Genomic DNA, 14400 nt, shown 5'->3' with positions numbered 1-14400 from the left:
TAAGTATTTTTAATTAAAAATCTTTGTATCTTCTTTGTAAGAAATGCCTACTAGGATTGTCATATTTCAAGTTGTGATAATAACAATTTTAACGTGTTCTTTTAAACTTGATTACAGGAGGTTTTATCTTCTTGCATACTCATTCCTCCATCCAAATAAAATTTTCTTGGACATATTTCTTCTCATATCTTTCCCCATCACTCCACTCCATAAAACATGGCATCTTCATCGAACGTAGCATCTTCATCAAACAGACACCTCCTAAACTCATCCCCGAAAGCAATCATTTCAGCCATGATGGATTCCAATACTTATGGACTTTATTTCCGTGATTGCATTACTAACATCGGGTGGTCTTCCCTTGTTATTCGGCTCTCGACCAAACTTATTCTCCAAGTTTGGCGGCTACTTTTATGCTAATATGGAAGATACACCAAAGATTCAACGCCGCTCATGGTTTTTTTCTTAGACGGATTCACAATCAAAGTTGGTGGCACAAACCATGTCTTTTCAGAGGCAACACTTGCCCCTCGACTTTAGATCTTCCATATCACGAGCCGGCAACAACATGGCCATACATTTATCACAACTCTACTGCTCCTTTTCATGGCCTTTTCTACAAGAAAGATACGGTGACGGTCTTGAAATTAAAGATGAAGGAACTAAACTTGGCAGATGGCCAGACATCACCATTCCCTTAGCCAGCATGACCATGAACATGGGAAATGCGATGTTGTTTGTCCTTCTTAACATCATGGGAGATTGGCATTTTTCTACCGCCAATGATGCTGCATGTGTAGTCTTCAATGCGCTTGCTCGAGGTCATACATTCTTTGATATCTTAAACTGTGTTATCTCCAATTTGAAACGAGCTCGTACTTTTTTCGGGATCAAGATATACTTTTACCTCAGAATCGCTTGTCGATTATGAAGACACATTTCCCACGCTTTTCAGCTACTTTTCATGAACCGGGTCAAAGTAGATTCTATGTGCCCAAAGAAACAAGATAATTCGCTTCATTAAGGTTTAGGCAATGGAAACGCCCCGCACGATACTTGAGACATGTTCGTTGTTATCCAAGCGATGATAAAATGATGAAACATTTGAACGAATCCGTGAACAAGAATGGGCCACCATTTGGGAATACGCTTATCTTTGGAGCGATACTAAGGAAATGCATTTCAATCAAGAAGAGGCCGACCTTCACCACATCCCGATGGTAAACTTGAGTAAGGAATTGTACATATATCTAACTCAGATATAATTGTATATAGTGTGCTACTGTTTTTCTTTTTGTTTTGTTTTTCTCAGATAATATATTATGTTACCACAATTTTCTCGCTCCAAAGAATCCAAAATTCTAATTTTGTTTATCTATTTTATCGTAATTCCTTTCTTTATCTATTTCTATTTCGAAGACTAATCATCACTATATATTTGGGAGTGATATATATATATATATAGTAAAAAAAAAAAAAAAAAAAAAGCAACTTGTAGTCTGTATATAGTTTCTATTTTCTTGTTAGTAAATGTAATTAGTGACAATGTCTTGTTTCTTTTTCAATGATGAAAATTATCTAGAAGTCTCACATTAGCATTCGAATTATGATTCGTTTTTAAGAAACTTAAGCTAATACGTACGCAATAGTTTTATATCTTTTTTTTGAGTATTCATGCACCGAGTATCATTGATTGTACATGACAATAAGTTTCTGGAAACCACGGTTAGTCTACTTAAACTATCAATCCTGTGAGAATCTAACCAAAAGCCTCGATATGAGTGATTTGTGAGTAATGACACAGAGGAGTAGTTTTTCCGAATAGAGAAAATCACGCATCGACTTACTTGATCACCATCCGAACCTAGGCGAGAATTTAGGCATTCTTTGGATCGACATAGCTATAAATTATTACCTGTTACAAATTTTACCGCTAGTCACTCCACTGAACCTTTCATCAAACCTTTCACTTTCACCAAAAATTCCTTACCCATATATTAACCCCAAATAAAAGAACCTACCTAAGTGATGAGTATGAGAAATAGGACGAAATGTAGAAAAATCAAAGAAGACTTGTTCCAAATAAAAGTTAGTTACCTGCTTCAAAAATAAAAATAAATAAATAAACAGGATCATGTTTCTTAAGCCTAAAAAAAAAATATATATATATATAATAAATGAAATAAGGCTTAAGAGCAAGGTAGGAAAACTCAGGTAGGAGCAGGAAAAGAAAACAAGGATTTCTCAAGTGTAAATATCTTGAAGACCTTATTCTCTTATACTTATCATTTTTGATCTTCCACTTCCATTTCTTTCTACACTATCACCTAAGCCCCATAATACCTAATAAAGACCTCTAGCTCAATTAGGAGTAGGATGGTATGATAATAAGTAGTAGATGTGATTGATCGACCTCGCCTCCTCGACCGCCATCGAAAGTATGTGAGGAAAAGTGTGCCCACCGCACAATCGGAGTTAACAAAACCCCGAGGGGAAATTTATGAGCGAATTTGTGTTTCTACACATACATGTGAGAACCCATTTAGGTACACTCTCCAAAGAATCCGAAACAGCCCCGCTTTGTGCAATTCAATGTAAATTCACCGAATGCATACTCATATGTAGATGTTTTAATTATTGTATGCATATTAACTTGAGTTTCGAAAAGAATTAATCCTCGCTCCCCGCTAAGGAGATGTATAGATATCTGAGATTAATTTAGGAAACAAGCTTTTGTTACTAAGTCATTGTAGTATAAATGAAGTTTGTGAGTATCTTCTCTGAAAAACTCTCACGAGGCTATAACTCGTCCACTAGGGAATTCCTAGTGGTTTAAGGCCTTGTTGCATATGGTCAATGCAACCGCACTCTGCGAAACGAGACTTAGCTTAGAATGCACAGTTTTGGCCACTTATCCGTTTTAATGTCTCTTCTTTGCTTCGAGGACAAGCAAAATGCTGTTTGGGGAGTGATGTGATAAGCACCCAAAACTGTATTATGAAAACCCGTAGAGACATAACATTTCGGTCAATTTTGTGCTTAATAATCATGAAATAATCGCATCTTCGTGCTTTTTGCAGGTTGGAGCAGCTAATGTAAAAATTATGATAAAGCCAGTATTTAAGCACGGAATAGGGAGTATACACATGCCTTCCGATCAAGCCCATGTGAAGCCCAACAAATTTGGACTAAAGCCCAAAGACTCAAATAGTACAGAATCCAATCAGAAACGGGATTACATGCACAGAAGCATCAAACTTCCGAAGCTCATATCTCTTGAACCAGACTCGAATCCGCGACGAGTGAGCTGCTCCGACGATCGCTCGCGATGAACTCTACAAATAAAGGAAGTTGTAAAAATGCCAAAAGACCGGACTGCCATCGATCAGACGCGGACCCACTAGGCGGGCCCATAAGATTTGATGAGTCATCATGCAAGTCAAGACAAAGGTGCAAATAATTGGTGCAATTTTGACACCTTGCATGAAGTTAATGAGTTAGTTGGATTTAGGTGATGATTATCTAAAAAAATGAAAGGTGTCAAATGGGAGTTAGTTGTGGATAAGTGAGAAATAAATGAGAGGAGAGTGTTTCACGTGGGAGAAGAGAAAAAGGCTCTCTTATGTAAAGGGGGGCTGATTTTGGGAGTTGGAAGCTTTTACTTCTTTGACTTTTACTTTTCATTTACATCCATGTCTTTAATTTTGTTTTTTTAGTTCTTAGTTTTTAGAGAAAAGCTTGTAACTTGTTAATGGGGGAACTCTCTCTAGTTTTAATAAACTCTTCTTCATTTAGGTAAACAGGTTGTAGTTTTCTTTGTTTCATTCTCTTTCTTTTTATTTCACATATCTTCTTGTAGTTTAATTCAATTCTAGGATCATGAGCTAAAACTCTCCCAAGGGGAGGGTTAATGATGCTCATGTGAGGATCATGCTACAAATTTAGGATTCCAAAATCACTACTTAAAAGACTTAGGTTCTATTTTTCATCCCGTCCCAAAATGACAGATTGACAATTATCCGATCAATTGTTGTAAAGTAGAACTAGGAGTTGGAATGATATTTCAGAGATGAAATATCATTTCAATTCTACATGCTAGCATGATATGTTTAGAGATAGGTATATTATGTTAGGGATTTGAGATGGTAGTGACACTGTTTCTAAAAGACTTGTAGCTAGGCCTTGCATGAGTAGGATTAATCCTTCCTATCTCTCTCTCTCATTTAACTATAAAACAAACTTACAAATTTTAGATAACTTGTGTAAAAAAATCTATCTATAAAATCCTTCTCACTTAGTTCTCCAAAGTGTAGATTCCAGTTGTGATCATTTAAATTCTTGTCTTAGAAGTTGGAATGAAATCCCTACTCGAACTAGACTGACATTCTCAAAGAAAAAAAATAGTGAGTAAGGAATTATTGAGTTTTAGCACGTAGTAAGTCAACTTCTAAAAACACTGAAAAGTGCAAAGATCAGTTATGCACAAAAGTCTTTGATTTATTTCAATGCAACTTTACATGTGTGGAAGCTTGACGTGTGAGCTTGGTCACCAATTTCTGTGGGTCTGCGTAGTGAGTCCTTCATGTTTCTACCAGTGGCGAGTCCAAAAGTTGACTTTTTACAAATCCCCACCTATGTGTAGAGCTCGTTACACTGATCATTCTGATGGTTCAATTGCTGCTATTGGAGTCCAGGTCTAGCAGATACATGCTTCGGAAATTTGATGCTTTTTCGGTACTTTGATCCTGTTCTGACTGGGAACGGTCCTACTTGATTCCTTGGCTTTAGTTGGGTTTCACGTGGGATAAATCGGAATGCTTTATGTAGACACACTATTCCGTGCTTAAATACTGGCTTTTATCCTCAGTTGTACGTTGATTACTCAAACCTGCAAAAGCATGAAAATACGATTATTTTATGATTATTAAACACATAATTAACCAAAATGTTATGTCTCTATGGGGTTTTATATTACAATTTTGGGTGCTTATTACTGAGTATTTTGCAGAGTGTGGTATTAAGCATAAGATGACCGCTACATACACTCCCCAACAAAATGGGGTACCTGAAAGGAAGAATATATATAACTGTTATGGATATGGTTCGTGCTATGCGTAAAGATAAGTCTTTGCCAAAAGTATTTTCGGGGGAGGCAGTTGCTTGTGCTATATATATTTGTTGAATAGGTGTCCTACAAGAAGTGTTTGGAATATAACCCCAGAAGAAGCATGGTGTGGTAGAAGACCAAGTGTTCGTCATCTTAGGGTGTTTGGGTGCTATAACACCCCGTGTTTTTCTTTTACTTTTCCTATTACCATAATAATAATAATAGGTAAAACAAAAAAATATGATAAACTTTTGTTAAGGATAGGAAACCCGTAGGTTAATAGATAAACCTTCCTTCCTTGTTTTTCGCGGGGTTTTAAAACAAAAAGGAGTTTGCACAGAGAGTTTTACTGAGAGAGAAAAATGAAGTTTTTCTGGAAATCTACGGATAGCTAGCTGACAGTCGGAGCTAATCACGGGTGAGTAGATAGTTTAATCTTTTCATTGAACTCATAGTTTTGTTCCTAGTTTGCTATTTAAAAATTTTACGAAACTTATTTCACTGCTCATTATTTTCTATTCGTTCTGTTTAGTTTACATACTGCTGAACTTTGGAATGAACATATTTGTCGACATTGTAAATTGAACAATCAACTACCTATTTTCAATTAAATCCTATAAATTGTTATAAATTGTTAATGGTGGATATAGGTAGTTATTTTTGTTGGCTGTAAATGTTGTGGATGATCTTTTGGGTTTGTTGTTGAATTAAACATGGTGGATGTTGGGTAAGGTGTTGAGGGTTTTGTGTGGAGTGGACACTGCTCAGTGGTGCTGAGCGATACTGTTAAAGCTGTGAAAGAGCTTTAATGGTCGTCGGATGTTATTTTGTGAGTGGGGAAAATCAAGTAGATGGTACAATAGTGTTGGGTTTTGATTGGGAATTGAAACCGAGTGGTTTCGGTGTGGGTTGAATTGTGTTTGGAGTGCTGTGAACCTTGACAGGAGCATCAATGGCAGACAAAACGTGAATTTTGAGAAGGGAGGGAATCTCGATTTTGTGGTATAGGTAGTTTGGGTTTTTGGTAGGGATTAAAACTGTGTGGTTTAGTAGTGGTGGCGAGTGGTGGTTGTGGTGGCTGCGTTAGTGGTGGATGGTGGAGGTGCGATGCTGGTGAGGAAGATTAACAGTGAGAGTTTTTAGTTTTGTTGGGCTTGGGCCGAAACAGCTTTGTGGGCTTAAGGGTTTTGTTTAGAATTTCATTTGTGTGGGCTTAAGTTTTAGACTTTGGGGCTTTAGTCTTTGGGTGTTTGGGTTAGATGAGTTTAAGACTGGTTGACCAGGGTTGACTTTGACTAGTTGACCAAATTTGACTTTTAACTCGGATTATGATTTGGTCTATTAGGATAGGTCTAGGGCTTTAAGCATGATTGGCTTTAGGCTAAGACTTTATATGACTTTATATATAAAGTCTTAGCCAATTATATACATATATACATATATATAAAGGCTAAGCCAATTATATATATATATACGTGTGTACGTGTATTAACTACTATGTGATATTTCAGTCTTTTATGATATACGACACTATGACACTTACACATCGATATATTAATAACGCGTAAACAATAATATAAGAAACAAGATACTCTTCCATTATCTGAAATAATATATACAATAAAGTTCAATAGTGTTTTCAACAAATTTACCGCACCCTTTTAGAATCTCTCCACGCCTCAAGTTTGGAAATGAGATTTTATGGTTGAAGATGTCATGTGATAGGTGGGCATTTATTGAATGTGCCATAAATGGACCGTTAGCGTTATAGCTGGGTATTCATTGAATGTGGCGGGAATGACCTAAGGTACCTAGGTACTAAAGGGTGGGTGTATAAGAAAAGTAATCGATTAATTAATAAGAGAAATTAATTTGATTGTACGGGTGTGCTTGGACTTACATTTGAATATTGATATGATATCTACATATGTTTATTTAAAATTCTTAACTTCCGTTTGCAGGAGGGTAGGACTTAATAATATTTTGTGCAGGGACGCGGTCCTACCCTTATACAGAAGTGGATATCGGTAAGATTTAATTCACTTACATAGTTATTAAAATGAGTTATTATAATGAGTTAATAGAATGGAAGTCTTGCTTTGGAAGAAACTTTGTCGGTTGAAATGACGGAACTACCTGTCTTCCAAGTTGAGAATGATTAAGATATGGGTACATATAAAGTGTTTGTTGGAAGATTAAAGTATGACATTGTTTTTATGTGGTTAGTCTACTCATACCAGCAAATTCCATTTTGCTTATCCATGTTTGCTTTGTTTGGGCAACGTGGGTGTGTTCTTGGGAACATAGGTGGAAGGCAGTGGAATCACGACATTTGATTTGGATTCTTCCCTAGAGCAGTCCATTAGTTTCTTTTATTAGATCTGATTCTTATTAAAAGTATGTAATAACATAGTTTCATATTCATATGACATGAGAATACGATATTGAAGACTTTTATTCTTAGAGTTTGTTTGATGTTTTATTGGGACGGAAGATAGCCTTTTAATAAAGTGATGGTTGAGAAATTTTGGAAGATTATTGTTGTTAAGTTGATTCTTTATAATGTGGGTTTTCAATTTTGGCATGTGTTGTATCCACCCCGTCATAACACAATTGAACATAGCGATGTTTGAGATATTTATATTTTAAATATTCACTTTGTAATTGTTTAGAAATTCGGGCTGTGACAGGTGCATTGCATATGCACATATTCCTGACGAAAGCTTGATGATAAAGGTGAGAAGTGTTTTTTTATTGGCTACAGTGATGTTACAAAAGGCTACAAATTATATAATCCAGATACAGGGAAGTTGATTTTAAGTCGTGATGTTATATTTGATGAGCATGATGTGTGGGATTGGAGTTCAAGAAAAGAAGTATCTGCGGTAATACTGATTGTTGCTCCAAAAAGTCACCATAAAAAAAAATGTTGTTCCAAATTCATCTGTTGATACGTCTATTCAACCTTTTGTACAACCTATTAGCACTTCCACATCTATTGATCCATCTACATAAGATATATATAGCACCACCACAAGGGAAATTGGCATCTTCTCGACCTTAACATCAGCCTGTTTTGCCTGCATGTCTACAAGATTGTATTTTGTCTAAAGATACAAATGCGTCCGATGAAGAAATTGTAAATTTTGCACTCTTTGCAGATTGCGATCTAGTCCTTTTTTAACAAGCAACTCAGGATGACAGATGGGTACAAGTTATGGATGAGTAAATTAATGTTATTGAAAAGCAGAACAACACATGGGAACTCACAACTCTTCCATATGGCAAGGAAGCAATTGGTGTCAAGTGGGTGTTCAAGACAAAGTACAAGCCCAATGGGGAGGTAGATCATTATAAAGCCAGGTTGGTAGCAAAAAGTTACAAGCAAAAGCTAGGTATTGATTATTTTGAAGTCTTTGCACTTGCTGCTATACTTGACACTGTTCTTATGATACTCGCTTTGGTTGCAAAATTTAGTTGGAAAATTTATTAGATGAATGTCAAATCTGCTTTCTTAAATGGTGTTCTAGAAGAAGAGGTATATGTTGAACAACCTGCAGGGTATTTACAAAAAGGGAAGGAAACACAAGTTTACAAGTTGAAAAAGGTCTAGCTTGTATGGCCTAAAACAAGCTCCAAGGGCGTGGTATACGATAATTAATTTGTATTTTTGTGGTAATGGGTTTCAAAAGTGTCTATATGAACACACTTTATATGTCAAAGTTAAGCTAATTAACTTGAATGGTGGTTTCCTTATTGTGTGTTTATATGTGGATGATTTGATTTTTACTGGCAGTGATGTGAAGATGATTGAAGAGTTTAGGGAGGCTATGATTAAGCAATTTGAGATGACTGATATGGTTAATGTCCTATTTTTAGGGGAGATGATGGAATATTTGTTTCACAAAGGAAATATGCACAAGATGTTTTAGAACGTTTTCGGATGGAATCGTGCAAGTCTATCATGACGCCACTGGTTAAAACTAGTCAAAGATGGTACTGGAGAATTTGTTAACCCCACTTATTTTAAAAGGTTAGTAGGAAGTCTTCGTTACTTGACTTCTACTAGACCAGATATTGTGTATGGAGTTGGGATAATTAACAGATTCATGGAGTCTCCATGCCACACTAGTCTCATTTGCAAGCAGCAAATAGCACATTACGCTACATTCAAGGTACACAAGACTATGGTATTTTTTATTCAGCATCTTGTAGTTGTGAACTTGTTGGTTATACAAACAGTGATTGGGCTAGCAATATAGAGAAAAGGAAGAACACTTCAGGTTATGTTTTCCATATGGGGTCATGAGTTTTTTCATGGTCTTCTAAAAAGCAACAAGTAGTTTTGTCTACAACAGAAGCGGAATACATTGCAGCAGCTTATTGTGCTACTCAAGCAGTGTGATTAAGAAGGATGGTAATAGAATGGAATCAAAAGCAGGAGATTCATACAAAGATAGTGTGTGACAACAAGTTTGCTATTGCGCTCACAAAGCATCCAGTTTTTCATGGGAGGAATAAACACATTGATCTCAAGTATCACTGCATTTGTGAACTTGTGAAGGAGAGCGAAATAGTTTTGGCATTTTGCCCATCAGATGAACAAGTTGCTAACATTTTTACAAAGCCGTTGAAATCCGAAACATTTGTCAAGTTGCAGAAGATGTTGGGCATGACCTCAGTGGGAGATCTCAATTTAAGGGAGGCTGGATATATAAATTGAGACCTTGCGAACAATTTTCAATTTAAGGGAAGTTGTTGGAATTCTAAATTGAGAATAGAAAGTTTTTAAGTGATAGCTAATTAAGTCAATTAGAAAATTATGTATTTAGAATGTTTGAGTTGGTATTAAGTTAGAAACTATGTTGGTATTAGTAATTGGAGTTTGGTTAGAAATAGAAATAGTTGTGAAAGAGGAAGCTTGGCAGAAACCTATATATAGTTTAGGTACATACGTTCAAGATGACAATAAGAGTGAGGAGTCCTTGAGTTTTATGAGTCATGTTTATTGTTTTGTAGAGAATATAGTGTGAGTTCGGGGTGGGAATTTGGCCCTAACGACCCTAACCCGGCCCTGACCAACCCGACCCTAAGCCCTATAAAGCCCTCACAACTAAAGCCCTCACAAAGTTTATGGCGGCGGCCAGCCCTACCCTGCCTTCTTCTAGGGGGGCTAGGGCTAAGGTTCTAAAACATAGGCCCTAACCCTAATTCAAATTTCTCATTAGCAGTCCTACTTCTAACAAGCCCTAAACCGCCCCTTTTTTCACACTTTCACTATAAATACACATATCATAATTGTCCAATTCTTTGTTAAATATTTTCAATTAAAATAACATTGTCCTTTGTAATTTATCACTTTCACCCAAGAGTTCTTCCAATAACTTGTCTTATATAATTAACAAAAACTTGTCAACTTAGCAGCCATGAAGAACAATGAGCATTAGCCTAATAAAAAATAAAACTTTATTCATTTAATCATCAAGTCAAAGTCCAGAACTTATTATTCTCAATTTTTTTTCCCACTTACTTCTTATAAATTATATTTTTATTCACATCCAAGCCAAGTCTAGAACTAAAGGTTTCCTTCCACACCATTAAAGCGAAATACAGAGCAGACATTTGTAACATAGAAACCAAAAAGCAACCTTTGTCAGAAAAATGACATTTGTAATCTCAAACCTTTCTCCATCACTTGTTCAAAAGCCAATATTTTCATTTCCACATACAAAGCTTGAATCATTTTTAAATTAGAAGAAAGGTAGTATTATATTTGTTTGAATCTATTATGGAAACGATTTATGATATTGGAAACAGTTTAACAACTTCCCTGGCCCTTAGCCAAAGCTATTCTGTTTCTTCTTTGTATCTATTACTTCTTCCTTTAAAATGATAATATAATTATTTGTCTATGTATTTCAATGTTAAATGTAATTTTAGTGAGGTTTGAGTACAAGGAAGAACAAATTCCAAACTCTCGATGTACTTTAGTTCATTATATTGTGGATGTGCATTTTAAATTGTTGGACTTATCCAGGATTATTGCTAGATTGGTGGGACTTTGAGTTTGTTGATCATTGTACATTTTTGTAATATAAATGAGTTTTAAAACTGATGTAGTAAAAGAAGAAAATATATAAAAGCGGCCCTAAAGCCTTTAAAGAGGGCTTAGGGTAGGGTCGGCTTTGATTTTAGACTTGTGACCGCCTAACCCGGGCCTTTATTGCCGACTTTTTAGGGTCGGGCCCTAATTTTAATATCCGGGCGGCTTTAAATGTTTAGGTCAAATTTGACCGCTCCATCAGCCCACCCCTAGTGTGAGTGGGTCTTGTTTATCAAAAGAGAGTTCAGTAGATGATTCAATATATAAAAGTGTGTTAGTTAATTCTTGTTTGTCATCTTGTCAATTGATTTCTCTCTCATATCATATGTTCAATCTATCTACACCTATTCTTGTTTGTCTTCTTGTCAATTGATTTCTCTAGCATATCATCTGTTCAATCTATCTACACGTATTAAGTCCGTTACTTTGAGATCTCAACTAAATTAGATCTCACAAAAACAACCTTTTCGATTAACTGATTATTAACGATTGTGTGCAGTAAACTTTCCTCAAGATGGGTGATGGTGTCACGTCACTTTTTGTTTTCTAGTATATATAAATATTGAATTAGGGAGATTTATTGACGGTAATATTGTGGTGAGTGAGTTGCACCAAGATCACTATGTCTGAGTAAATTCATCTCTTCCAGAGTTCCAGTTCTGGGTCATTGAAGTCCTCTACTCTTTGTCTCTCGTAAGGAAGCAAATTCTCTCGCAAATCATTGATTGATAGTGGATTTTTCAGAAGAGGCAACTGCCCACGTTCACATATATTTCCTCATATCATATATACTCTTATTTATTTTCTATGCTTAGGCCCTTACCAAGATTCCTCCCCCAAATATGGATTAAGACCTTCCAACATTTCTCCTATTAAAGGATTGGTAGTACGAAGAAAACATACTATATATCTTGCAAGCTAAGTCCTGGTAAGGGGAGCTAAACTCAATTTTTAACCAGTTTTAAGGGCGCTGGTCATCGTGGTCCATGCTGTCCGTGTAACTGCTAGGAAAAGTTGAGTTGAATTGTTGTAGTCTTTAGGAATAATTGAACAATGGAGAGATGAATGGCGGCTTATAAAAATCCTTAATCTTAACAGATTTACTATGACCAAAAAGTTGTAAAATCGCTTCTCATTAAAAGAGATGGAGGGTTGCAAATTTTTGCCATCCTCATTCAGTTTCCAATCAAATATTTTCACTGTCTTCTCTCACTCAATATACTTAGAGAATACGAAAATTTCAATTTAAAGGCCCTGAAATGTGTAGTAGCTAACTCTTGCTCACAGACTTCACAGTAAGTACAAAATATCAATCTGACTTACGGTAACATCTCAAAGCTCAATCTAAAGGTGTGGGCATTGGGCCATTTTCCTGGGCAGTGAAAGCAACTGTAATCTGAGCATTTCCTATAGAAACCTCCAAAACACATTCATTGGTTCACCATGTGAGACTAGTAGTAGGGTAGTTTTGAATAAATTTAACTTTAGCCTATAGAGTCAATTGAAAAAGGATAAAATGGTTTGTTAATAATAGGAAGAAACTTAGGACGGCAGAAAGAAGGCGAAAGCGAGAAATAAAGAAAAAGGATGACATTATAGAAGCAATCCACATGTGGTGGTATCGTGCATTTCCTGCTCAATATATATTAGTTTAAGACTTAAAGCCTATCCCTCCTACTTCTCTCCCACCATTTCTCCTCTCTCTCTCTCTCTCTCTATTAGCAGGCTTTTCTTCCTTTTCTTTTCTTCATTTGCTTTCGAAGACAAAGAAGTAAAGAAAGAAAGAATATCAAGAAGAATATATCTTATATTCCTTTCATGGCATTTTCTTTGATCTTGAATCCCGAAACAAGTAATACAGACACGTCAAGAGAATCAAGAAAGAGGAAAAGAAAGAAAGTTGATAACCAAAGCATGAAGAATCAAACAACAACAACTAGATGGAAAACAGATTTCCAACAACAACTCTATTCCTCAAAACTTCTACAAGCTATTAGTCACGTTCGTCGCAATCCTTCCCCGAATGCACGAACAGTTCGCCAAGTAGCTGATCGAGCATTAGCAGTTGCTGCCAAAGGACGTACTAGATGGAGTCAAGCCATACTCAAGAACAAGCTGAAATTGAATTTCAAGAAAAGGAAAAACAAGCCTAGACTAGTAGCAATGCACAACAAAAAGAAACATGGACTAAATCTTCTGCCAAAAAAGAAGATTCCAGCGTTGCAACAGCGCGTTAACGTTCTTGGAAAGTTGGTTCCCGGTTGTCGTAAAGAATCATTTCCAGTAATTCTAGAAGAAGCCACAGATTACATAGCTGCTTTAGAGATGCAAATTAGAGCCATGACTGCTCTAGCCAACCTTCTCTCTTCTACCCCGGTTGATATGGTTCCGGTGGGTGGTATGGTTCAATTTGGGGCATCACAACCAGCTGACTCAGGTCCGGTTTTATGATTCATACTAGGTGCTGCCGTGGTGGTCGATCACATTTTCTTTCACTTTAATTATGTGTATTATTTTATTTTATTTTGTATACAAATCTGTTGAGCTTTATTCGACAAGAGTTTGGATTGATTAATTAATTAATTTTTTGTATTTTATTTTGATCAAATTAAGGTGATATAGGGTCAGGAATCAAGATCTACAAAGCATATATTAATTTCTAATTCACATTCTTCTACATTAGAAAGAAGTTGCATACTTGCATTTCTTCCTATCTAATCTTCCTAATCATATAGATCATGTCCACAAAAAATAGGAAAAAGATACTTTTATCATTTTATGAATTGAGTGAAGCCAGTCGGGTCTATTTTATTTTTGTTAGGTCAATTATAAGGCCTAACTGAAAATTGGTGTGGCAAGCTAGCTAGTATTTTTCATTTTGTTTTGTTTTGTTTTCTGTTTTATGGATAATTTGTTTATTATAATATTGCATCACACAAAAATCCTGGGTGTAGATGAAAATGAAATTGTATCTAGCTATCTTTACCCAAAAAAAAAACGTATACAACTATGCACTATTGCACTTGCCTACACAGTACACATGCAAGTCTGCTTAATGGGCCCCGATCTTCAAATGTGCTCAAGGAATCCTATTAATAGATCATGTTCTTCGCATTAAAGATTACAATGGAGAATTCACGCCATATGGTGACAATTCACTCTCTGCTATCTGAACTAGTTACACAAGTTT

The 14400-nt window shown here is 35.9% G+C and overlaps 1 pseudogene across 1 annotated transcript; it reads left to right on the top strand.

The window, feature by feature from the left end:
- The first annotated feature begins 12783 nt into the window (after nucleotides 1–12783).
- On the top strand, nucleotides 12784–13805 carry LOC147516347 (transcription factor bHLH148 pseudogene; annotated as a pseudogene). The gene has a single exon (XR_015211019.1). The product of XR_015211019.1 is annotated as a transcription factor bHLH148 pseudogene (transcript).
- Nucleotides 13806–14400: the final 595 nt, after the last annotated feature.

The sequence above is a fragment of the Coptis chinensis genome, chromosome 2 (assembly GCF_015680905.1).
Source record: "Coptis chinensis isolate HL-2020 chromosome 2, ASM1568090v1, whole genome shotgun sequence".
In the NCBI taxonomy this organism is placed as follows: domain Eukaryota; kingdom Viridiplantae; phylum Streptophyta; class Magnoliopsida; order Ranunculales; family Ranunculaceae; genus Coptis; species Coptis chinensis.
This window is presented reverse-complemented; position numbering and strand designations above follow the sequence as displayed.